This window comes from Galleria mellonella, unplaced genomic scaffold (assembly GCF_026898425.1).
Source record: "Galleria mellonella isolate WM207_F2 unplaced genomic scaffold, CSIRO_AGI_GalMel_v1 utg116, whole genome shotgun sequence".
Classification (NCBI taxonomy): domain Eukaryota; kingdom Metazoa; phylum Arthropoda; class Insecta; order Lepidoptera; family Pyralidae; genus Galleria; species Galleria mellonella.
In genome coordinates this window covers 1,034,524-1,060,820 of record NW_026441978.1, presented here as the reverse complement: position 1 = coordinate 1,060,820, position 26,297 = coordinate 1,034,524, and the positions used below count along the sequence as shown (strand labels likewise).

General features: G+C 33.4%; 1 protein-coding gene across 2 annotated transcripts in view; it reads left to right on the top strand.

Annotated features, from left to right (window-relative positions):
- LOC113514020 (monocarboxylate transporter 12-like) overlaps nucleotides 1–26,297 on the top strand; it is a 56,005-nt gene that overhangs the window by 14,387 nt on the left and 15,321 nt on the right. Inside the window, exon 1 of one of the 2 annotated variants that reach the window (XM_052893670.1) lies at nucleotides 13,541–14,250. The exons of the other annotated variant lie outside the window; for it this stretch is intronic. The gene's annotated coding sequence lies outside the window, so the exon portion shown is untranslated. Of the gene's footprint in view, nucleotides 1–13,540; nucleotides 14,251–26,297 lie in introns of those variants that run through there. 2 annotated transcript variants of the gene reach the window in all.

Below are 26,297 nucleotides of genomic sequence, written 5' to 3'. Positions count from 1 at the left end.
GCATTGAGACATCTATTGTGTATTATTTGTACTTAATTATTAATTGATATATTTTTTTATGCAACTTAGAATGGCAAACAAGCTGACGGTCCAACTGATGGAAAGTGGTAACCGTTGCCTATAGACATGAGCAGTATCATGGACATAACAGAGTATACTGTTTCGTCCATGATACCCCCCCATGCGTTGCTATTCCTGTGGACTAAGGTGTTATTCCTCTGTACCCTGTAAATTCATTGCCATATTCCACCCTTCAAACTGGAACACAGCCACAACTGCTTCACGGTAGAAACATGAATGGAATTAAATTGCCCAAACAAACGATTTTTGTAAATCTCCCTCTGATAATATATACTATAATTACTACGCCTTTACTAAATTTGTGAATTTTTAAAAGTTGTACGATCGGTCTCAGTTTTGTCTAATGGGTACGAAAATTGATCATGCCTGCTTTTAACCAGTGTTTTTACTCTTAATGGGTCAGGTTTGTGTTGGTTTTCATTATAATAAGAATTTCATATATATTTTTTTTATTGGATGAAAATGGAGTGATAGCCTGCGCTAATGGGATACGCTGGCGGGGCACCAGTGTAGGGTGATCGATGAGGATGAAAACAGGCCTGTTAGCCCATCATGATGAATTCATCAGGAATTAATCATGATAGTTTCCAGGGGGAACCGCGAGGAGGTCGACCTGGTTGGGTATATTGCTAGCAATGGGATTCTTAGTCTCCATTACTAATCATCCCTTATTATTATATTATCATAAACATCCCTTCCCACCCTTCTCTCATAGTTTGCCTGCCACAAGCAACGAAGCTGAGTCTTCTGCATCCATGGAACGCCTAGATATTCAACTACATAGTTGAATAGTAAGTCGGATAGTAGTTTCATTTTTTTTTATAGCGCAGATATCGCTCTATACTGCGTTTGTGTAAAGATCAATTGATTAAAGAAAGTGAATAACGTAATTCATACATTATTTATTTCTATAGTTATGTCATCGTAATATAATCATCGTCTGTTATATCATGTTTATTACTATAATTGCGAACTTAGAAGGCAATCTAAATGAATTAGTTTGTCTGCTTCTATATTTAGTGAGGTCAGACCTCGATGTGACCTGTTTCTGATCTGTGTTGTCTCATGATGTTTTCGAGACTTTCAAAAGAACGTTTTATTTATATCCTCAAATAGTCTGATTTTTTTTATGACCATCTTACACGATTACGTTGCCAATCTATTGTGAGCCAGTTTGTACAAATTTTATTTTGTAATGGATATGGTTTATTCTCTTGCTGGTCCCGCCGTTTTTCTTTTCGGAACAAAAATACTTGCTGCGGAGTAAATAATAATAATAATAATAACTTTATTGTAACTAAAAATCGGGTACACAATTTATTATACAGTGATTACTACACTAGGCTCGCAGGTCTGTATCGTAGTAGTCAGTGAGTGGCTAATTAAGTTAGTACATATTTATTGCCATTTACAGTCCGGTTCTTGTACAATTTTATCATTTAGGTACTCGAAAGTTAAAATACATTTAAAATGAAATAAAAAAAATAAAATAAATACATAGATAGATAGATATATCGTTTATTTGTTTGTTACTAATCACACACAACATGTACATAAGAATAGATAATACATAAAACAACATAAGATTTATAAAATTGTGTTATTATGTGTGATCTGCAGCAATACAAAAAGGTCGAAGCTCAGCGTGTAACATTGTTCAAGGAACAAAACACTGATTTTCAGCTTTAACCCATTTGAGGGTACGTGAAAATAATAATTAAAATAAATATAAAATAAAAATAGCAATATTTTTGGTGATTGTCTGTGCAGTGTGTGTATAATAAAAATAATGTAAATAGTTCAAAGTATAATTTGATATAATTTTAACTGAGTGGTAAGGATAAAGCGAAAAAAAAAGAAAATTTTAATAAGAGAAACATAGAAAAAAAAATATTAAAAATCATTACATAACTATTACAATTAAAATACATAACATTATTAACATAAATATTTGTAGAGTTCGCGTTTTAAATTCATGTTTTTTTTTCTATGTGAGGTATATGTATATGGAACATTTGTTGTTCTTGGGTTTGTGTGTGTGCGTGTGTTTGTTTGTTCAATAATTGCTGTTTTGAAGAGTAAAATTCAGTTGATCTCAGTGTAATTGTATTTATAAACCATCCATTTATTTATTTATTTAAACTTTAATGCACAATAAAATTCTATGTACTTAACACCGGACGGTGATCTTTACCAGTCAACCATTGGGCAAACCGAGAAATACTTATTTCTTTTTTATTTTTTTCAGTTTTTGTTTGTCGTTTTTTCGTTTGCTACCCTTAAATATGAAAAAGACTTACAAAAGTACTTCCAAGACTTACAATTCGGATTATATCAACACGTTCTAATAAATAAAACATGTTTATTTATATTGTTTCTAATCTCCACGTTTTAGTTGCATGCCATAAAATTGTGTTGTACTTTGTTTATCTGACTGCATAACTGCCTATTCGCTGCGTCCTGCATCGTAAACCGTTACATAATATGAGCTGATAACGGCACGTGGTTGCACTTTGTTGTTATTGTAAGATAAACTTTTTAGTCGACTATAAAAAGATTTCCAATGTATCTCGTTTTCTTTTTGTATGTTATGCGATATTTTCAAGTCTAAGCCGATTTAGATAACTGCTTTGTAATCAACATTATGTATCTTTTGATGGTTATATGTGAAGGGTGTGATTATTGAAGTTTCTATTTTTATATCTTTACGGTTTCGTACCTCCAAAAGAAAAAATGGAACCCTTATACGATCACTTCGTTGTCCGTCCGTCCGTCCATCTGTCAATAACTTTTTTGTTATGAACGCGTGGAGGTATCAAGTTGGAATTAATGTCATATACTCAGGTCTGCAATTTCTTAAAGCAGTGCAAAAATGAAGCTTCTAAATCGACGCAATCAAAAGATACGTTCATTTATGTTCCATTTATATCGCATTATTTTAACATTCGCAAGGGGAACCAAAATCTAGAGTCATGAAATTTGGCAAGAAGCAATGTCATGTAGCACAAGTAAAAGATAAAAAAATCAAAAAACCGTAAATTTGAAGTTATTTCACAAAAAAAAAAAAAACTTGATTTTGTACGGAACGCTCTTTGCGCGAGTCCGACTCGCACTTGGCCGGCTTTATGCGGAACAAAATATGAAGTGAGAGGAAATTATTATATGGGAAAGTGGAAAGTAAGAGATCACTATTTCATGTATTATTAAATAAAAACCATCTGTCATGTAGCATTGTCCTTCAGAAGTACACCGACCCAGTGAGAATGTAGTTTGACGTTGTAAAATCGTGATAACCTCTTGTTACGCCTGATAATGTTCTAATGATGTAATGTTACAGTAATAGCAGATTTCCAACTGATAGAGTTTAATAAAAAATTACGATTTTCTCTTGGTGTAGCGTAATAAAAATGTGTGGTTTGTAATTGAGTACGTAATCCGGCAGAGATCGTATTCAAAAATTGTGATTTGTTAGACATATGTTGATATTTGTTTTATTTATTTGTACGTTTCAAATACACGTTTCTTTTTAGATTTTATATTGTATACATATGTTGTTCTAATGTTAAGTGAATTTATAATTTTTAAATAGAATAAATATATAAAACTAAAAGATAAGAAGTCTAGATCAGGAATAAGAAATTGTCTTGTAAACCTTTGCCATGTTTTTCAATCTAAGATATACTAAGTTTTCAATAGTTATTTACATTCAATGTTTATACCTTTTAAAAGAAAGAAATTCTTATTTCGTTTTTGTTTAATTTAAAAATGTTACGCTACATCCTCGTCAATTATAAACTTTTTAATGATTTATTTTTGCAATCAATTTCACGTAAAGTTAAAAAAAAAAATTGACAAATTGTGAACCTTCTCTTTGTAGATGCTCAGAATTTGTTTTCAAACGTTCTCTCCACATATCAATCATTAAAATTTCATAAATACGTAACGGTCTAAAGTCGTATGCATAAATCCTGTTTTCCGTAGGCTTTTGAACGATCTGTAATTACTCATAATTACCTGCCTCCGCTTCGCAAACGTTTGAAATATTGGACTTCGTTACGTGTCCGGATTTTCCGACTGTTGTTTATATTTCTTTAGCCGACATAAAAAAGGAGGGCCTTAATTCACTACGTTTGTTTGTTATTTTTATATTACGCGATATGTTTTTTTTGGTTCTTTTTTATCGGAACAATTTCCTAATTTGGGTATCATGGGTGAAAAATTGAGCGATATATTGAGATAGATTAAGAAAATAACAACTATTAAATTATACCTATACAAAATTACCAGAGGGAGACTTTGTACAAAAGTCGTTTGCTTGAGCATCTCTGTCCCATTCGCGTTTCTATCGTGAAGCAGTTGTGTTTGCATGGCTGTGTTTCGGTATGGATAGACAGTGAATTTACAGGGTACAGAGAATAACACCTGAGTCCTCAGGAATGGCAACGCATGGGGGGTATCATGGGCGAAACAGTATACTCTGTTATGTCCATGGTACTGCTCATGTCTATAGGCGACAGTTACCACTTTCCATCAGGTGTGCCGTCAACTTGTTTGCCATTCTAAGATACATGCAAAAAAGCTGAGTATTATTATTATTGAAAGACGGGCTTTTTCAGGCAAAAAAGACCTGTGACGCTGCGACCTTTCCATGATCTTTTGTGTTCGCCCTTTTTTAAAGTTCATTGCTAATTCCTATCAATGATAGGAATTTTTTCGCTGAGTATTGTGTGTGTCCAATACTTTTAACTCAACCCTCATTTTGGGCTTTTAGTCGGTTTGCTAGGTTCTTTAAAGTTTTCTCTTTAGATAAGTTTCAGGAATTCTAATCTTGAGTAAAAATTTTTACTCCGGAACATTTTATCGTTTTCTTTTAGCTTCTCAAAGGTTGACTGTAAGAAATCCTGTGAGTTTACAATACAATATATCGTTTGAATCGATTCAATTCTCAAGGGAAGTCTCAGATTGATTCATGAGAAAATCAACGTTCAAAAGAACGAACTTTGGATCTGTATGTTGATGACGAATAATTAAATTGTGTACCACAAAAAAAAAAAAAAAACTACTTCAATTGTGGCAAACTCATATATTTTGATTTAAAAACTAAACTGTTGAATCGATTTTGATAAAATTTCTATGGGACTAGTCTGTAAGTACATCCCTTTCATATAAAAGAAAAAAATTTCAAATTGGTTTACAACAGACGAAATTATGAGGTAACAAACGTAAAAAAAAGCAAATCCGAATCGTGAACTTTTTTTTGAAGTCGGATGCAAAAGGACAACTGTATAGAGAGAAATAATGTTAAAACAAGGAAGGCTTCAAAGGTAGATAGGAGTGATAAATTTCAGAAATAAAAAAATCAATATTTCACATGATTTTACAATTAAATAGACGATTAGGATTATGAAGCGAATGACACGTGTTATGCTTTCAAATGAAACACGAGTTGTGGCGTGGGTTTATAAGCACGTGTTGTGGAGGTATTGCTGGCGAATGGATTTACTAGGGGGAGGATTGCTGGACATACTAATAGTACTATATTACTGTAGATAATAACTTTGTTCTGATAAATTTTCCAAACTTTGTTTTTGGCGGTGCGATGCATTCTGTGCCGTGCCATACAAACAAAAAAAGTCGGTATTTTTTTCAATTAATTGAGAAAATATATAACAAATACATTTACTACTATATTTTGTTGGAGGCAAGAGATTGCTAGTAATGCGGACTACCAATCCCATTGCTAGCAAATACCCTATCAGGTCGACATCCACGTGGTTCTCCCTGGAAACCATCGTGCTGTATTGTAGGTGGTTTCATCACAGTTGGCTAACTTTTCCCTTAACTTTTTCATCGTCACCTATTATCTCTCACTGGTGCTCTGCCAGCGTATACCGTTAGCGCAGGCAGGGCTACCATATCATTGTCATCTATTAAAAAAAACACTATATTCTGTTGTTCACATTATGAGCCTTTTGCTACTGGAAGTCGCTTAAAAGAACGTCGAATATATGTAGGTATGTAGGGAGGTAGGTAGGTACAGTCAATAACTGAAATGGAATCAATTCAATAAAAGGAAGACTTAAAACCTCCCACTTTCTTTATTGACAGCGTAAAACTACTCGATATAACTAATGTGTCATGAGCAGTTGCCATAGAAATTCCTTATTTTTATGCCAATACCTTTCGAATATATAATAATAAATAAATTTTCTTGATCTTTCTAGAATGTGTCGATGAAAAGGACCAATATTAATTAGTAATTCAACTAATATTATTTATTCAAGTAACTTGAAAGCTAATCATGCTCATTATAAGGTCCTGACTGTAGTGGCGTGGTGGGTCGTGTCGTTGAGTTCCTCTAAAATATGGTTCAGTGAAATGATTTTTTTTTTTTTTTTTTTTTTTTTTTTTTTTTTTTTTTTTTTTTTTTATAGAACTTAGAATGGCAAACAAGCTGACGGCCCACCTGATGGAAAGTGGTATCCGTCGCCTATAGACATGAGCAGTACCATGGACATAACAGAGTATACTGTTTCGCCCATGATACCCCCATGCGTTGCCATTCCTGAGGACTCAGGTGTTATTCCTCTGTACCCAGTAAATTCACGCCATATCCCACCCTTCAAACCGAAACACAGCCATGCAAACACAACTGCTTCACGGTTGAAACACGAATGGGACAGAGGTACCCAAGCAATCGACTTTTGTACAAAGTCTCCCTCTGGTAAATTGATTGCTGGATCATCCGACATACTCGTGAATGGGTGCTACTGTTGGGGACTGGTCTGCTGATGTTTGCTTGTTCCTTTGACCCCGAACCCAGCAATTCAATCATAAAAATTTGTCGATTTAAAAGAACTTGCAAACAAGCCTATTTGAATATGAATTATTTCTGTTTTATTCTATCCAAATATATTTACAATTACAAATTTATACCAGGATTATATAAACACTGGAAAATGTTTTGTAGTCGCTTGAAACATTTTTAGAAACGATTACAAATGATCGTATTATGCAAACCATGCAATTTCGTTACACGGTAATATTCCCAGTTTTCTGAGGGTCTACCATGAAATGAAATTCCGAATTTTCGGACTCAATTTCGTGGTTTTGTTCATACCGAAATCGACCTAGTAAACGGAGCTTAACAATTCGTTTATCATAAATCCTATCATAAAAGTCCAAAGGAACGATACTTTAGCATTTTTAATATTTTTAAACGGTATGTGTCCTGCTTATTTTATTTGGAAAACACAACAGGTAACAATCAAAAATGTACATAATTAATTATACATATATAAGACATTAGACAAGATCGATACCCTAAAACGTTAACACATGAATGATATGCAGTTTAATTAAAGTTACTAATGACATGTAATTTTACCATTTAATTTGTGTTTCGTTCGGATCGGAAATTTCGGAAAACATTTCATGGTAGGCCCTCTGCTTCACGTTTCAGTAAAATGTTCAAGTAGAGTGTCTTCGCAGCTAATGTTCAGTGTCCCTGATGTTAGAGGCACCATTGTGATGCTCCAAATAACACCCATTGAGGCTGCAAAAATGACAAAAGCTGTGTAATGCTCTGATATCGCTCATTTAAGGGTGACACGGCTTTTGGTTGCCAAGTAAAAGTCATAAATTAATATAGATTGTGACAACAATGGACTGTAAGGGTATTATGTTACGGCCTTGATGGTGTAGTGGTTTAACACTGCCTTATCTACCAATGGTTGCGGTTTTATCCCCGCGCAATACAAAGATGAGTATGTGTATTTGTATTGATATTATTTGCGTAGTTACTGTATAGACACAGTATTAGGATTAAGTTTTATTTATATGTATTATTAAATGGAAAATAAACAAGTAAACATGAGCAGACCAGTCCCCACAAGCGACGCCCGTTCACGAGTATGATGGGCGAGCCAGCCATCATTGCGCTCAACCATATTTTAAGGAAGTCAAAGATGTTCAGATGTTTATTTATTTATTTTTATTGTTTTTATGCAACTTAGAATTGCAAACAAGCTGACGGTCCACCTGATGGAAAGTGGTAACCGTCGCCTATAGACATGAGCAGTACCATGGATATAATAGAGTATACTGTTTCGCCCATGATACCTCCCATACGTTGCTATTCCTGAGGACTCGGGTGTTATTTCTCTGTACCCTGTAAATTCATGCCATATCACACCCCTTAAACCGAAACACAGTCATGCAAACACAACTGATTCACGGTAGAAACACGAATGGGGCAGAGGTACCCAAGCAATCGACTTTTGTACAAAGTCTCCCTCTGGTGAATCGATTTTCATCTTAACCGACTTAAAAAAAGGAACCTCTCAATTAGGTTGTATGCCTTTTTTATTGTTATGTTATAACTCATAACTCTGTCAGTTATAAAACGATTTGTAAGTCTTTTTTTTTTTCTGAAATGATATTTATATTTACAGATTGGTCGCATAGAAATTTTTAGTTTTGGAATCAAAATAACTTATTTTGCCATAAATAAAGGGCTTTTTTTGGAACACAAACTTATTTGCCATCGACAGTTTTGCTCAATGTTGGTTTTTCATTAATTTTATGATAATGATGATGAGAGCAAATAACTATTTTATTTTTGTTGAGTCTATATCAGGTGATCGAAGACTTTATTTTATAAAACAAATTAAAAATTCTCCAATTGTGTTTATATTGAAATGTAAATATTTTTTTGTCTGTTTACCCATCTATTTATTTTAAATTAGGCAACGTTACATTGAACGCGTGAACGCGTCGCTCTCTGTTGTCTGTAGGTATATAAACAGTGGCATAATGATATTCATTCTTTTTGTATTTCAGTATGAATTGTTCTTTGTTTTCTAGAATAACAACGTAACTAAATACACTTAGCTTTTGCTTAAACACCAGACGTATTGTAATTTTAATCGACTATTTTTTAATTTGCTATGTTTTTTACTATGTTAGGTAAACGAAACAAGTCTTTATATAAAAATCAATTTAATTTTATATATATATATATATATATTTAATATATATATATATATATATATATATATATATATATATATATATATATATATATATATATATATATATATATATATATATATAAGTTGAGTCATTAAAATTTTAAGCTATAACAAAAAAACTCACTTTCACATTCATATTAGATAGAATAGCATTTATGCTTCATTCTTCGACAGTTGAGCAAAAATAGTTGTTGGCAATCGAAGCACCGTGCACCAATTGCAGAGCAGGGTTGACAGATGTCAATTTCGATTTTTACCCAAAAGTTAAATATTTTTTCTCCAAATCCATACGATTTTCGGGACTTTTACGCAATCACTTGTGTCGTGTTTTCACTACGTTTTACTATTTACAACGAAGTCAACAACGAAAAGAAAGGTCATTCCTTCTGTTTCTATTTTCCCCCTCTCCTTATCTTCTGTTATGTATCTTTATTATATATAGTATTTTAATTTATAATATACCTCTACAGACTTTACAAGTAGCATAACCATTACTCAACTACCCAAATCTCTCCAAACCCAAATCCACGTTTCTCCAAAATTTCATGAACAGAAAAATTTTTACTCAATATTGGGGAAAAAATACTATAATCTTCACAATGTATAAACATTACGAGTAAAATACGAATTGAGAACCTCCTACATTTGTAAAATAAATTTTCCATATTACAATTTGGGAGGAGTACATTCCTGTACCTACTTAACTATATTACAAGAATAGTGTTCGTTATACATTTTGCACGCTCCATTACCTCGATGTATAGAAATGGAATATCCTTCAAACTGGAACGTAACGTTCAATAAAAGGCAGTCGGCTCGAACTTTGCCCGGGGTGTTCAGTCTACCAGCTGAACAAACATTACCGCTAAGAAGTTATAAACTATTGTTTCTAAAAGTTATGTAAATAATAATTAATGTAAAAATCAAGACAAAAATTTATTGACCTCAAAGATTTAAGTAAATACAGACTCTTTCACCATCCAAGCTTCACGACTCTGGAATGCACTGCCTGAAGATATTCAAGAACTTCCTAATAAATTCATGTTCAAAAGAGGAGTCCATGCTTACTTTATAAACGCATTATTACAATAGTAGCTAATCATTATCTTTTATATTATTTATATTTTATATATCTATTAGCAAACAAGCTGACGGCCCACCTGATGGAAAGTGGTAACTGTCGCCTATAGACATGAGCAGTACCATGGACATAACAGAGTATACTGTTTCGCCCATGATACCCCCCATGTGTTGCCATTCCTGAGGACTCAGGTGTTATTCCTCTGTACCCTGTAAATTCACTGCTTATCCATACCGAAACACAGCCATGCAAACACAACTGCTTCACGGTAGAAACACGAATAGGACAGAGATGCCCAAGCAAACGACTTTTGTACGAAGTCTCCCCCTGGTAATTGTGTATAGGTATAATTTAATACTTGTTATTTTCTTAATCTATCTCAATAATGAAGTACCGCGTTCGTGATTCATTGTTTATCCCAAAGGTTGACTGGTAGAGAAGGCATTAAGTTCGCCTTTGTACCTTATTTTATGTACGTTAATAAAGTTATTTAAATAAATAAATAATATGCAGTTAAGTCGATACATTTGGGTTAATTAAGAAGATATGTCGCCGTGTGATCCTGGCATAGAAAAGGCCACCCTTTCTATTTCCGAGGGTGTCGTAAGAGGCGATTAAGGAAGCTTTTTTATAATCGGTTAAAATTGTATTTCCGGTTGTGCTATTCGTAAATGCTCTCGGGACTCCAGTGAGTCCCAACAGCATATACGAATGATGAGTGATGATGAAAGTATAGCTGTTGGCTCATCGTGATGAATTGAACAAGAATTAACCACGATGGTTTCCAAGGGAGACCGGGTAGAGGCTGATCTGAAGGAACATATTGCTGACAATGAGATTACTAGTCCTTGTTGTTAATAATCCTCCCCCCCCCCCACCCTCCCCTATTTATGTACTCGCTGCGTTTCTGTGCCTATGCTCATAAATACAAAATTAAATTATGGACAGTACATGTCAGTGACATGGAGTTGGGTCAAGTCGGATTATCGGTTTCAGCCCCATAGATCCTTTTATAATGTACTTTTGCGTCATTTAATTTTATACGATGACAGTTTATACGTAGACTGTGGTACGGAGAATAAGCAAATATTAAAAAAAAATATCTAATATATAAAATACTCGTGTCGCGGTGTTTGTTACCAAACTCCTCCGAAACGGCTACAGATTTTTATGAAATTTTGTGTGCATATTCGGTAGGTCTGAGAATCGGCTAACATCTATTTTTCATACCCCTCTATGATAAGGGTGACCCACCCCTAAATATTTTTCTTTATTTTTTTAACAAATTTTTTTACTTTTGTTTTATTATGATTTAGCATAGAAAAATACATATAACTCCAAATTTTCACCCTTTTACGATCAACCCCTATTTTTTAATCACGATTTTTATATTCTGCAATAGGTTTGCAAGATTTTCAAGTATAGTTCTAGAAATAATGTATATGGTAAAACAACGTTTACCGAGTCAGCTAGTTTTTATTATAAAGATTAGAAAATTAAATTGATTTAGAATATTTGTAAGTCGTTAGTTAATGTCCCCATTCGTGTTTCAACCGTGAAGCAGTTGTGTTTGCATGGCTGTGTTTCGGTTTGAAGGGTGGGATATGGCAGTGAATTTACAGGGTACATAGAAATAACAACTGAGTCCTCAGGAATTGCAACGCATGGGGGGTATCATGGGTGAAACAGTATACTCTGTTATATCCATGTTACTGCTCATGTGCATAGGCGATGGTTACCACTTTCAATCAGGTGGGCCGTCAGCTTGTTTGCTATTCTAAGTTGTTTAAAAAAAAAGTGTGGTTGTTTACTAAACAAAATTAGACAAAAAATATTTGTGGCGTTGGAATTCAGACTTCCAATTTTTGTTGATTATTTTATAATTACAGTTAATTTGAAGTATAATTTGTAAATTGGTGAGTAGAATTGATTAGATAAACACTTTATTTGAGCCATTTATGACACAAGTAAATTAACAAATGAGTTCATACAATTAAATTAATTACATTTTTTTTAAATATGAAACAAAAGGTAAAATACGAAAATATGTTTTCGCCATGTGTGTCGCAGTGACCCAAATATGAATATATGAATGTGAACAGTCAGGTAATAGGCAATCTTTCCATGAATGAGTTATAATCTACACATTTGCAATTTTTCTTGATAGTATGTGTTTTTTTTTTAAAGTTGTACAATACAAGAGAATAGATACAAAATTTATGATAAGTTATTTATATATTGGTAAAAAATACATACAACCACTCGCCAATTTAGAAAATTTTCTTTAAATTGTCTTTAATTACAGAATAATCAACAAAAACCAAAAATCTCGATTCTAGCGTCATCTAGTATTTCGTGTCCAATTTTGTTTAGTGCATTATAACAACAATGTTCAAACAATTTGACATGATATGGCTACTTTTTTATCTTATTTTCTGTATTAATTTGTTTAATACTTATACCTAATTAATATTGGTTCAAGATTCTTCTTGTGTTCAAATTAACTGTTATCTTGGTTGGCGACATTTATCTCTCGAATGTGTGTCGGTTACGGACCTTAAAATACATGAATAAGTATCACTGCAGAGCTCCAGACAAATACAAACGGTCCATTCTACCGTCCACACGTATATTCACGAGTGTCACACACACATTCACACGTAATCTCTTGTGAAGTGCTGTTGATCATTATAAGTACTACTACTCGTGTGTGTGTAAGGAAAAGGATTGTCTATAATGGGAAGGTTAGTTTTCATTGCTAGCAATATACTCTGTCTCGTCGACGTCCACGTAGTTTACTCTGATAACCATCGCAGTTAATTCCAGAAGAATTCGCCACGATAGGCCATTTGCTTTGAACACATTCTCATTTATGTCATTCAGGTACCCTGCCACCGTATACTGATTGTGTAGGCAGTGTTACCACTCTACTTTCAACCAATTGACTAAAATCTACTCAAATGTATGGGTGATGCTCTCTGGTATCAAAAGTTCCTTTGCTGGCGTCAATGTATACGAAGGTCTCAGACATGGCTTATCCGATGATAGCTTTTCATGTCCTTTGAAGAAGTAAATGACAGTAACAACCAAAACTCAAGCAAAGGTGATGAAATCAGTTCTGATCACAGCTGAAGGATATGTAAGTGTACCTAAAACTGACCGCTTGTACGTAGCTTAAGCTCTGCAAAGATACTTACTCAGTGTCTCAAGCCGCGACCCATCGTTCGGTTCATCTTTGCGTGATACATAAGTGGTACAAGAGCGTAGATAGATCCATCATACACGATACTTTGTTATCATTTAATTTTCGGATATTGTATTATTTTAGCATCTACATTTGAATGCTAAACTGATACGGAACACAATTCATATTTGGCATACTCTTGGCTGTTTTCAGGGTTCCATATCTAAACTCTTATAGTGTGTCTACTTGTATCGTATTGATTTTTGTTAGCATTTCTAATGATAATTTTAAAATCATAAATAATAATTTGATTTAAGTAATTGAAAATTCAGTTCGCCATTAACACATAGTATAAAGTAGTAAAGATAATAACAATTCAATTCACATTTGTATTCCGTCATTCTGATAAATTCATTACATCGTAGCACAGTAACAGTTATGTATTATACGCCGACTGACCCTTAAGCGGTCCAACCTATTACCATTCTCACTATTCAACGATAAATACGTAATTTCATGTCATATTGACCGAGGACGCCTCAATAGATAATCTTTTATCTGGTTATTAAATAATGAGACGAGTGGCGCGCGGACGCCGCGCCGGACGGACACAGCAAGTGCGCCCGCGCTAGTTTCGTGACGACCGCCAACAGAGGTATATCTCTGAACTTGCCGGAGTTGCCAAGTGTCGATCTCGTTGACTTTTCTACTGCTGGACGTGGTCGTGCGAAATTGTATATAGTTTAAAGTCTCTTCAACTGGGTCGTGTGTGCTTTCTATAAGTGATCTGTCAGTGAACATGTGTTGTTTTACGGAATTCGCTTTTGGCGCACGCTAGTTCGGATATTGCCAAGATGACGTCCTCGGCTAAGGTGCGTCTGTTTTTATTTACGCCGGCCGGTGTTTATATATCTTTCTCTTGTACACGCTTTTTGCACAATTTGTTTCCGTATGGACTTGGGAATTTGGACAGTTATTTTGTATGCGATATCTAACTGTTGTGATGCCAAGTCATTATTTTTTTTTTATCTTTTAGAAACAATGTAATAAGTTTCAATGACTTCAGACATTAACAAATAGGTACTAAAATAAGATAGGGAAACGTAATAGCGATATAATCGAGAGTCGAAGCCAACATTCGCTTTTAAAGGTGCCATAAAAAATAATAGTTATTTATAAACAAAGCTAGCATGAACATAAATACTAAGAATTTTATTACTACTCAGTGTTCGATGCTAACCTTATAACGTTCTGTCACTTCGATTGAAGAATTAACGATTGTTTTCAATGAAACATTGTTCATTACTTGCCTCCATGAGCGTTTGTTTAATGTTTCCGCATTCCCATACACTGTCTTTGCTTTGATTCATTCTAACGATCTTTTCTATGATTTTCACTTTAAACCTTGAACAGGTATTCCAAAAGTACCAGCTGCTTTTGGAGTATTCAGAATAAGCTCATGGAATATTTCTAAACGATTTTAAAAATATGAAAATTATTCGTCTGAATTATTTTTTATTTTAAAACATTATGTTGCTATGTGCCACTAGAATTTGATGGGATTTACTCGCGTGTTGGTCTCATTTTGATTCTGTGATTTTAAGTCTTTGCGAAGTAACTGTTGCAAAGCAAAATTTACTTGTCTATACATGCGATTCGGCGTTCCAAATTCAAATATTTCAAATACAATCTATGATATATCTCGCGTCATTTATTGATATGTGCCCCGAGTCGTTTTTTGTGGAGCAAAATGTGTGACATCTGAGAGCAGAGACATTGTTTATAATTGACGGATAAAATGTGATAATTTTGTGTGTTTATGTTACGCTGTATTCTCAGAATTGGTATTTAATAATTAACTCATTAAGGAAAGTTATAGCGCGTAGTAGTTGGCCTTATCTGATAATGAGTTATTGACTTTTAGTCCTATGGTTTGTATTTGATATTGTAGTTTGGAATATGGGGATCAATTGATAAATATTGTACAGTTTATATCATCATAAGCATTCTCAACAAATTCAAATGATATTTATTCAAATAGACTTGTTTGCAAGTCCATTTAAACTGTCATCTATATTATAATTGTCATTACAGTTCTTTTGTTCTGAATATTCCTTTAATGTTTTCTAGCAAATTATGATTTATTAGTTTTTATACATATGTAAAGCTGAATGACAAATTTTCTATCAGTAGCTGGTTTTAAAGTCGACACTTCTTTTAATATTTTTGTTTACTATTATCGTGATATAACTTAAAGTAGTGTGATGACTTCTTATACGGTATTACATGCCTACGATAATGGTATTTCATTATTATTATTATATATTCTTTATTGCACTTGAAAATTACATTGTTAATGCATTTATAAATATTGTGAGCAAGGGTGGACTTATCTCTGACAGAGATCTCTTCCAGTCTACCCAATACAGTTGGAAAGCATGTTGTTAGCGGGCAGCTGAAGTGCTACAACTATTAATATTTAGAGTACATAGACACAAAAAACAATGTATGTAATTTTCAGTATTTACAATTAGACTGTTTATATATTTTTTAGTGTACATATAAACTAAAAGACTTAAAAAAGAAGAAGGTTATGGTTGACTTGGAGAGAATGCTTTTAGCATTAGGTCCGCCATGTACACATATTTGTACTAATGAATAAATAAATAAATAAATAAGGTTCTTAATTCGTTTTTTTATGTTTATTACTTTAGATCTCCGTCAGCTGTAAACTTCTTCTTTCCATTTAAGAGTTTCCTCTTGTCGGTGCAACGAATTCATTCATCTTCTTCCAGCCAGCTCTATCCTAGGCCATATCCTTGACCTCCCTATACGACATTACACCTAGTGTTTCTTTTACTTATAGCTGTAAACTGATTTGGAAAAATCTTTTTTTATCTGAAAGGATATACTTACAGATTGGTCCAATAGAAATGTTATCAAAATCGGTTCAGTAGTTTAGTTCTGAATTCAAAATAACTGGTTATGCCATTATTAAAGTCGGTTTTTTTGTGGAATTCTAAATTATTGTATTATTTTATTTAAACTGAGGTTAATTACTACGATATGTTATCCTGGATTGAATTTAGAGAAAAAAGTTTAAATAAAATTTGTTTTTTTTTTTACGTTATTTATAATGATCTTATTAGCAGTCTGAATGTTGATTTTTTTATTATTACAATTTATCTAAACAATTTTAGTATTTATCTATCCGTTCAATGTTTGTAAGGTACTATTATTTATTTTGTGATAAATTATGTTTACTTCTTTTAAATTCTCTATGTGCGACCCTTCTGTATAACTGTCAAATAATCCCATTGCTAGCAATATACACTATTAGATGATCATACTGCCACTTTTTCCTATAAACTGTCATGGTTAATTCTTGAATTTGTCAGGATAGACTAACTGACTTGCTTTCCGCATCTGTCATCTCTCATTGGTGCCCCGCCAGCGTATGATCGTGCGTGGTGGAGATCAGCTATAATATCATCCTGCCACCTCCGGTTGTGATTTTATCGTATTTCATAATTTGCTTATTGTACAGTCACCGTAATGTCAATATGTCTTAGTCAATTATTCGTTATTGTACTAAAAAGGATTATAATGAAACTAGCTTTTACCCGCGTCTTCGTCCGCGTGATCAGGATACGTACACTGCCAGGGACAAAAGTAGTCTCCATCCTATACATATATATTATATGTATACCAAATTTCATAGTAATTTGTTAAGACGTCAGCCACCAAACGGGTAATAAACAAACAAACAAACATTGATATTTATAATACGAGTATTAGTAAGGATCATAGACAAGGGCACTTTTTATTTAATCCATTTTAGTCTAGAACAATAAAGAAGTCAGCTACTGGCGTGGATATCGAACTTATCGGCTGGCGGGGTAGGGGGTGACGTCATGATAATCATTATCGGTCCATGACACCGGGTCACCTGATTAAAATTCTTTATTACTATTTTATTAATAACCGTTATCATTAGTTTAACAGTTTTTGCAACAAGATAATAGAGGAGTATTTAAACTGTATATTCGTTTGGTTCCAATGTTTCAGTCAGTGCCGCTATGAATTTATCCGGCTCGAAGGTCTAATTTATAGGATTTAGCTGTAATAGTTTTTTCAGAAGGTAGACCGCGTCGAATCGGTTTTTACGTAACTCTAGTTTATATCCGCATCACGTTCGCATCGATTTTGTTCACTTCATAAAAAAAGATGGCAGATATTTTTGCGATTTGGAGTTTTAAGTTTGCTGCAAACAAGACGCGGCAGAAGAGGCAAAATTATAGCCGCAATACGTATGTTATTATTTCTATTTGAAGGGTATGATAGTGGCGTTTCTGACATAAGAGAGGAAATTATCAAATATTTCAGAGATATGATCAGATGTTGTCACAAATTGGTTTAGGTTCCGTAGCAAAATTCGTAAATTGTGTATATATTTCTTCTGCAATGAAATTGTATGATCACAACCTATTATTTAATTTATGAGGACGTATGTAGCGATCTTACTCCTTCTTTATCGTAATTGTTAATGAATTTAACCTAAAGTAAATAAATAATTCTAAATTAAGCAAAGCTTGTTCTATGGGTACTAGACAAGTAGTTGAAATGTATACTTAGATAGTTTGTTTGTTGTAGGAAAAAAAAACGTGGGTTCAATGCATGTAGGTCTATAAAATTTTGATATATCTGATTTTTAAGTCATTCGAGTCATTTTAGTTTTAATTATTTGTTTCCTCAAGTTTGAGCTCTACTCGTACAGTAGTTAGAACGGATAATGTATGGAAATGATAACTTCAAAAAGGTCAAAGTTGACGTCATAAGAGGTTTGTTCCCAAAGAAAACTCCTGATCCCTCTGTAACTTGGTCGCACAACGGTCGTAACTGGCTGTCTGCCAAAGTCCCTAAAATCACGCGATTTTAGCACTTACGGTATAAGAGATATAGCTCAATTTATCCATAGTTTCATTAAGAGGCAGTGAAATGGTAATCGTAAATCAGGGGGTCGAGGAAATGCTCTTATTTCCAGAAATTCTTTTGCTATTTTTGCTAAGTTCAGTAATTCTTCGAGCTTAATGTAATTATGGGTAGAAAATTAAATTATCTAAATACTATACTAGATATATTTGTACTGTTGTATAAAAGAAAGCATCTTGTATTCGATTCTTCGATTCATCAATGAACTTTGAATCAATTTTTATAAATCTATTGGCGGCTAATAAAGATTCCCGTGTTGGTGTCGTATTTAAAGCCGTCTTAATTGAATGCATTTTATTTCTTAAATTAAATTCTTAAAAAAAAAATATCTGACATTTCGTTCTTCTTTTTGTGGACATACGGACACCTGCAATGACAAGGAAAATGTGTAAGCCTTACCGATCTTAAAGTTTGGACGTCGAACAGTTACTAGGCTTCCAAGCCTTGACTGATTGTTTAATGATGCTTCATTTTAGGTATGTCACAACAAGAATATAGACTTAACGATTGGAGATTGATAATTGATAGGGAAGGTCACAGGACATCTACTAGTAGCGGTCAGTTTTTCGTGCCAAATGTGTCTATGGTCTTTTAAATACTAATGGTAGCGAAACTGAACAGTAATAATCCAGTTGTTAATGATATCAAAAAGAACTTATTACACTCGGATTCTATCGAAGCTTACTTTCTACTCAAGAAAATATCGAGTTCACAGATAAGAACAATATGCCAACCAAAACATCATCATGTTGAAATACTAATGCTTAACGAAATTTTGTTTATTTATTAATACAGTACGGTATTATTGTAATAAAGTCTTTTTATACCGATTACTCAGAGTCATTATTCCTTCACTACTTTTCACTCACGGCTGTCCGTGTGACCGGGATAAAATGCTCTAATAATCTCGACTCCTTCCAGAAATATCGTTATGACTCCGTTCCTTATCTCTTTTAGTGTTTAATACATATAACAGGAACCGCATAATATAGTTGGTAATGGTAAAATTAAGTACCTCACCTAATGTGAAGCGTAAAGCAAGTAGAACAGATACTCTGGTATTCACGGGAGCGAACTCTCTTAGTACTTGTATAAATCTACCTTTCCTCTATTTAACTTCGCTCGCTGTTTATTTAAAATATTTATTAAAAATATCCCGAAACTTTAAACAGAGTGTATATGCGAAAGGTTGGAAATAATAATTTATCAGAGTTTATATACTTATGTAGGTTATTGCTTAATTCAACAAAATATTTTCACATTCAGATCCTATGATTAAATCTAGGGACTTGCTTATTATGAGCTCGTGAAAGCTGACAGTTTTAAAGATTAAGAGTTGCCCTGCAAATTGGTACTAATTTCAAAGTAAAACTTTGTAACAAAGCCCTCGATCAATATTTAGCAGCTAACTATTCAGCGAAGCAAGTCAAATGTGTCTGAACACGATAGAGTTACTTTACCCTGCTTTCTTTCCTTAAGAGAAGCCTTATATCGTACTAGCATTATATTTCATATGAAACATTAACCAGATTGACTTATGCGTATTTTAGTTGACCAGGGTGTTTGCTCTCTTACGACATCCTGAAGATGCAAATAAGTGGTAACATTTGTATTGTTATTTCGTCACCATTTTATTACAATGTTCTTAATCTCAAAGTTGACATAGCTGCTATCCGGACCATTTCAATAATTATACAAGATTGTAGTTAAATTTTACGATGTAATGGGATGGCATTATAGTTATTACAATAGTAGTAAGAATGGAGCTTCCTTTCTTGTAAATTTGAAGACACCGAGGCTACGTTAAGAGCATAAATCATATTGCTAATGACAGTACTCAATTGGGTGACAACTCTCGTCCTGTTGAGGTCGGTAAAGTGGGTAATGGGTGATAAAACAATGGACGACGCGTGGCAGGCGCCGGCGTCTGGCCCTCGTCATTTGTCTATGAATTTATTGTCAATTACAATAATGCAGTATTGGTTTTTTCCTTTAAAACGTTGGCTTCATATTTTAAAGGAAATGAAGTGTTGATTTCATTATTTGAAATAAAATGTGACCCGAAGGTTACTGGGATCTTGATAAGTGGATGTACCTATTGTAAATCGTCGGCGACGGTATTTACTTGAGTCAGTGTCTGTATTGGTAATCTTCTAATGCAAAGTTATCTGTATAAATAAAAATTTGATACTGTTCTTGGGTTAGAATTTGTTTTCTTGGATTTGGGCCACTGCACTTGGATAACATTGCACGTTCACTGATAAGAGCTACATTTGTCTATGTAGATGAAAGAATGCTCATCTATATACAGATGTGTGTATGAGTCTTTGGTAGCGGTGAATGGCTACGAGATCTTAAAAGATCCCATCAGAATCTGGCGGATTATGCCACAAGACAAATTTAGGAAATGATTTATGGGTTTAATGGTTAAATTGCATTTATGGAGCAGTTATTGCTCCAGTCCTAACTTGCTATTCGCTTGTTTTATATCTTCAGTAATAAATCGCTTGTACTGAGGTAGTCTTTAAAATTAAATTGGTTGTAAAGTTTATAGCGCTTATGTCTATAATGGAAATTTAAAAAATATAAATAATAACTCTTATTTTTTACCTTTCCATTATAGACGTTTACGCTAACTTTTATTAATAGAGTCTGTATTTTAACTTACAAAGTTTACATCAAGTATAAGAATATGTTTGAAAAACCAGTAAGATCATACAGTTGTGGTAAAATTTGTGTCGGAATTATAGAGTTCCAATAATAGAAACACTATTGATTAGAAGAAGAAACCTCAATATTGATGTGTAAATAGCGATGACATGGTAATACACAAAACTTGTAGACGAATTAAAAAACTCCTTTTTGAAATTGCTCAATATATGAATAGAAGGGGTTCAAGACTACCGAAGAAACAGTTTTTAAGAGAAATTATAATATGAGCTGTCATCGAGAAAATAATAAAATGGACAAAGCTGATTTGACTACTGCCCTGCTTGGAAACTTTCACAAGTAACGGCTGACGGCCGAGAACGAGCAAGAAACTCATCTCGATAAGTGTCGACAAAGTTTGACTGTAGAACTTGTAAGGGAATCAGCGTTGCCAGATGCGATTTTAGATTTCTCCCCAAATTTCAAGTATTTTTTTCTCCATATTGACACAATTTCTTTGATTTCACATTTCTCCCCAAGCTCCAAATATTTTCTCTTCAAACTGACACAATTTCTTTTACTTTTTAACTATGAGTAAGAAGGAGATCGTCAATTCGGTTGTATTTTTTATGTTTATTACCTTATAATTTCGTCAGCTATAAACCAATTTATAAAAAAATATTATATGTGAAAGATTATACTTGCTAATTGGTTCCATAGAAATTTTATCAAAATTGGCTCAGTAGTTTAGTTTGAAATTAAAGTAACTGGTTTTGCCATAATTGAAGTCGCTAATTTTTGTGGAACGCAATGTTAATGCACCTGTTTATACTTTTTCTTTACTATTTTGCTAAATAGCCACAATGTAAGTGGCAAAAAGTTGCCCTTTCTCTATATTAACCTCTTAACGTTATGTCTACTTTCATTTATATATTCTATTTAATGTTTATAAATATCATATGTATGTAAAAAATTATACAAAGATCTCCACATCGACTTTTCTCCCAGAAATTTCTTCAAACCAAAAATTTTTAGCTGTAAATTACGAAAAAATACCTCATCTGGCAATGCCCGCGCCGCACCGTGGAGAATCGTTTCGGAGAAAAAGTTTAAACGAAAGAAGGGTTACATTTCAGTTGTACGACTCCATCGAAACTCATAATGTCTTAATGGTCGACTCGTGATCGTAACGGTCGGATGGTAATTATACGAATTGTTAGGGTTTGTTTCTTTTCATTTGGTTCTAGTTGTTTGCCGCGGTTTCGTTTATGTTGATCTCTTTATTTCCTGTGCTAGTGGGTATTTTGCGAAGTCCTTTTTTAGTCTTAAAAGGTCATTTTGCAAAAATCATATTTCAACTCGAGAAGTTTATGATATATATTGATAAATCAGTCAGTATCAGTTCTTCCATTCACCAGTATCCTACTACATAATATTATAAAGTGATATTTTGTAAAGATGTTTAGATGTGTGTTTGTTACTGAATAACGCTTAAACAGCTGAACGAATTTGAATACAGTTTGGACAAAGAATTTACGCAAGCAAAGCCGTCGATTGATTATGACATTAATCTTTTATAATTTACCAGATCACGGCACTATATCGTTGATTTTATCGTCACGATATAATAGGAGAGAAAAATGTATACCATTGTTTGGAAATGTTAGTGTATTACAACGATATTGTGGACATGTTTAGCATGACGATATCGTCGACGTGACCGGAAATACAAAAGAAGCATCTCCATACGACCGCATACATTTTTTTGAAGGGTGGAATATGGCAATGAAATTACAAGCTATGGAGACATAATATAACAGCGCGGTTTCAGAGATGTTTCCTCCCACGAACGCTTAGTTTGTGGCATGAGCTCCCTGTCGAGGTTTTTCTAAGAGACTACAAGCATGGGGTTATTTAAAAAAAGGGTAAAGAGGTTTCTTCAGGATCGGGAACGCGCGCGTAATGACCCTGGTATTGCAGGCGTTCATAGGTTGCGGTAACCGTTTACCATGAGGTGGACCGAAAATATTTTAGTCTTTAAGAATGGTAATTTTTTTTTATACAACTTAGAATGGCAAACAAGTTTACGGCCAACCTGATAGAAAGTGGCAACCGTCGCCTATAGACATGAGCAGTACCATGGACATAACAGAGTATACTGTTTCGCCTATGATACCCCCAAAGCTTTGCTTGAGGACTCAGATGTTATTCCTCTGTACCCTGTAAATTCACGCCATAGCCCACCCTTCAAACCGAAACACAGCCATGTAAACACAACTGCTTCACGGTAGAAGCACGAATGGGACAGAGGTACCCAAGCAATCGACTTTTGTACAAAGTCGATTGCTTGGGTATGAACGTTGATTCTGTAATGTCTATGGTTTATGTACATTTATTACCTTAGTCATAGATATACTTTAATTATCACCAGTGTATCCTGTAATATTCATGGTGTCTACTTTTCGTTAGGTGGGCCGTCAGCTTAATTGTTATTTTAAATATAATAAAAAAAATTGTTGTATTATAGCAAATTATAAAATCGCTCAAATAGTATTTGTGTATGTGTATTGAAAAAAAATCCTTAATGTTGCCTCGAGGTTTTGCGTTTTTGCTTATTTATATAGGGGATTTTCGGATATTAGGGATCGGATTCGACTTCTGTAAAAGGATAAAAGTGTTAACGATATTGAAAATTCTTTGCATTCGTGTCATTCGCTCTTAGATCACATATCACTTGTATTGCCAAACATTTAGATTATTTATAATGGTTGACGTAAAGAAATGTCTGGAAGATGGCCAGACGCCAAGCATCAATAGCCTCTTATGTTTTCTTACAGTATATTTGTACATGAAATGGAGGAAATGACAATGGAGCCGATACGGAAATGTCTCCCTTAGTAAATCTATATTCAAGATTCATTAGTTTTAATGAATGGTATCAAAATTCATTTCATACTCTGACAATATGTAACCATATCTTTTCTTTTTATTTTTACGTTGTTAATCTCAGCCTGCATTATTCCATTCATTACTCTTCTTTGTGACATTATTCTATATTTAAAGTAATTTAACAAAGAGGAAAAATTTGATTTTTTGTTTGTAATGAAGAGGGAGACTTTGTACAAAAGTCGATTGCTTGAGTACCTCTATCCCATTCATGTTTCAACCGTAAAGCAGCTGTGTTTGCATGGATCTGTTTCGGTTTGAAGGGTGGGATATGGCGTGAATTTACTGGGTACAGAGGAATAATATCTGAGTCGAGTATCATGGGCGAAACAGTATACTCTGTTATGTCCATGGTACTGTTCATATCTATAGGCAACGATTACTACTTTCCATCAGGTGGGCCGTCAGCTTGTTTGCCATTCTAAGTTGTATAAAAAAAAACAAAAAAATACTTAACGAATTTTATTTTTTCACTATAAGCGTGTGTTATATTATATAAAAAAACGTATAAAGCCGAGACGAGTTGCTAGTGCAGTGTATTTTAAGTTTGGTAATTGATATTTAAATTAATATTCTTATTTAAGAGATAGGATGGCACCCGAAATACTATTTTTAAGTGTTTTTAACAAGAACAAGTTTGAATTTGCCTGTGTTTTTTTTGTTTTGCGGGTCTAATAACCGTAATTTCTGCATTTACGATTAAAATCTTTTAAACGTCTTATATTCTTTGGAATTCCAGTAACTGGTATTTGCAGCATGTATGCAATGCTATATTTGGCTATAGTTTTAGCTACATATTTTCTAAATTTTTTACATTACAGTGAATTTTAGTTTGATATTAATAATTTTTAGAATCTCTTCACTGGTACCAAATACATTGTTACAGTTTTCTTCGGTTAGCTCCAGTTGTTAATCGATAATTTTTTCTCTGCCTTTGAAATTATTCGTTTCTATTATATTAAATTAATATAAAACTCATAGTTAAGAATACGGTCCAATGTTTTTGATCGATATGGATTTATTTGCATTGAAATATCTTTTGATTTTATTATTGTTTTTGCTGTTTGTTGCATAAAATTAATCCAAAGCATATAATCTGTGAACTTGTCATTACGGAAGTTTGTTTCTGTTTGGTGTAGACAGAGTATTGCGAGTTCATCGTGACCTTATACCAACCGATCAAGGTCTGTGTTAAAATTTGCAATACATTTGTAAACGCTACATCTGTTTTGTTCAATACCATCTGTTTCTTCAACAGTGTCAACGTTGATTTTGAATATTCAATTTTGTTTAATTCGATTCATTTTAAACATCCTATAATTTGTTTCTTAGACAATTTCTGATGATAAGTTTGTTGCTTGTATAATGTGTTCTGATGCAGATTATGTAATATTTATGTATCATGAGATTGTGACATATTACACAGACTGGCATCATGTCACACGTCAGAGTAGTTTTTGGCATTGCCACCTTTAATTTCCGTTGGATGATCATCAGATGGAATGTATATGTTTGCTTGTTGCTCTTGTAATCCCGTTTTATTTCTTTTTTTTTTTATAATACTTTACTAAATAATAACCTTTTAAAAGTTGACATTTTGATTATGAATTTACTGTCATTATTATATTAATTATCCTATTTGACTGTAAATGCCAATTCAAATCTTGTCATGGATAGGTATTTTGATTTTTATATAGTGTATTATTGATGTAAATTTTATCCATGATGTATTGAAGTAACTTAAAGCAAGTCATACTATAAAGTCTAGATTGTATTATTGTATTGAGTTAATTTTGTCGCGTGGTCGTGACACTGAGGTAAACATCAGAAATTACTTAGTGCCTTTTAAAAATAGCCAGCGACATTGCCGTGTTGATCAGTTGATTTTCCGGCCACATATACTGCGACAATATTAACAAAGAGGAAAGATTGACCACGTTACGTTACATAATTTGATGTAGCTGAATTAAAATGATTGTAAATGACAGTGAGGTAAATGATTTATATTATCTTCCTGCAAGCTGATCTTGTTGGAATAAACCAGAAACATGGCTCGAAACTAAGCATGTGTGATTTCTATTAAAACGCATTCAGTACATTCGAAAATTAAAGCATTTGTTCAACAGACGGATTTTTTTAAACAAATTGGTTAAGTGCGAGTTGAAACCTATGATTACATATTGAATGACCTTAACCTTTGCGCTGTTCATAGTCTGGAGAAAGTAAACACATAAAAATGAAACCATGTAAATCATGCATACATAACAGACATTGTATGCTATAAATATTCGGATATGATCCAAATAGAAAACTTGGCATGGTATAAAAAATA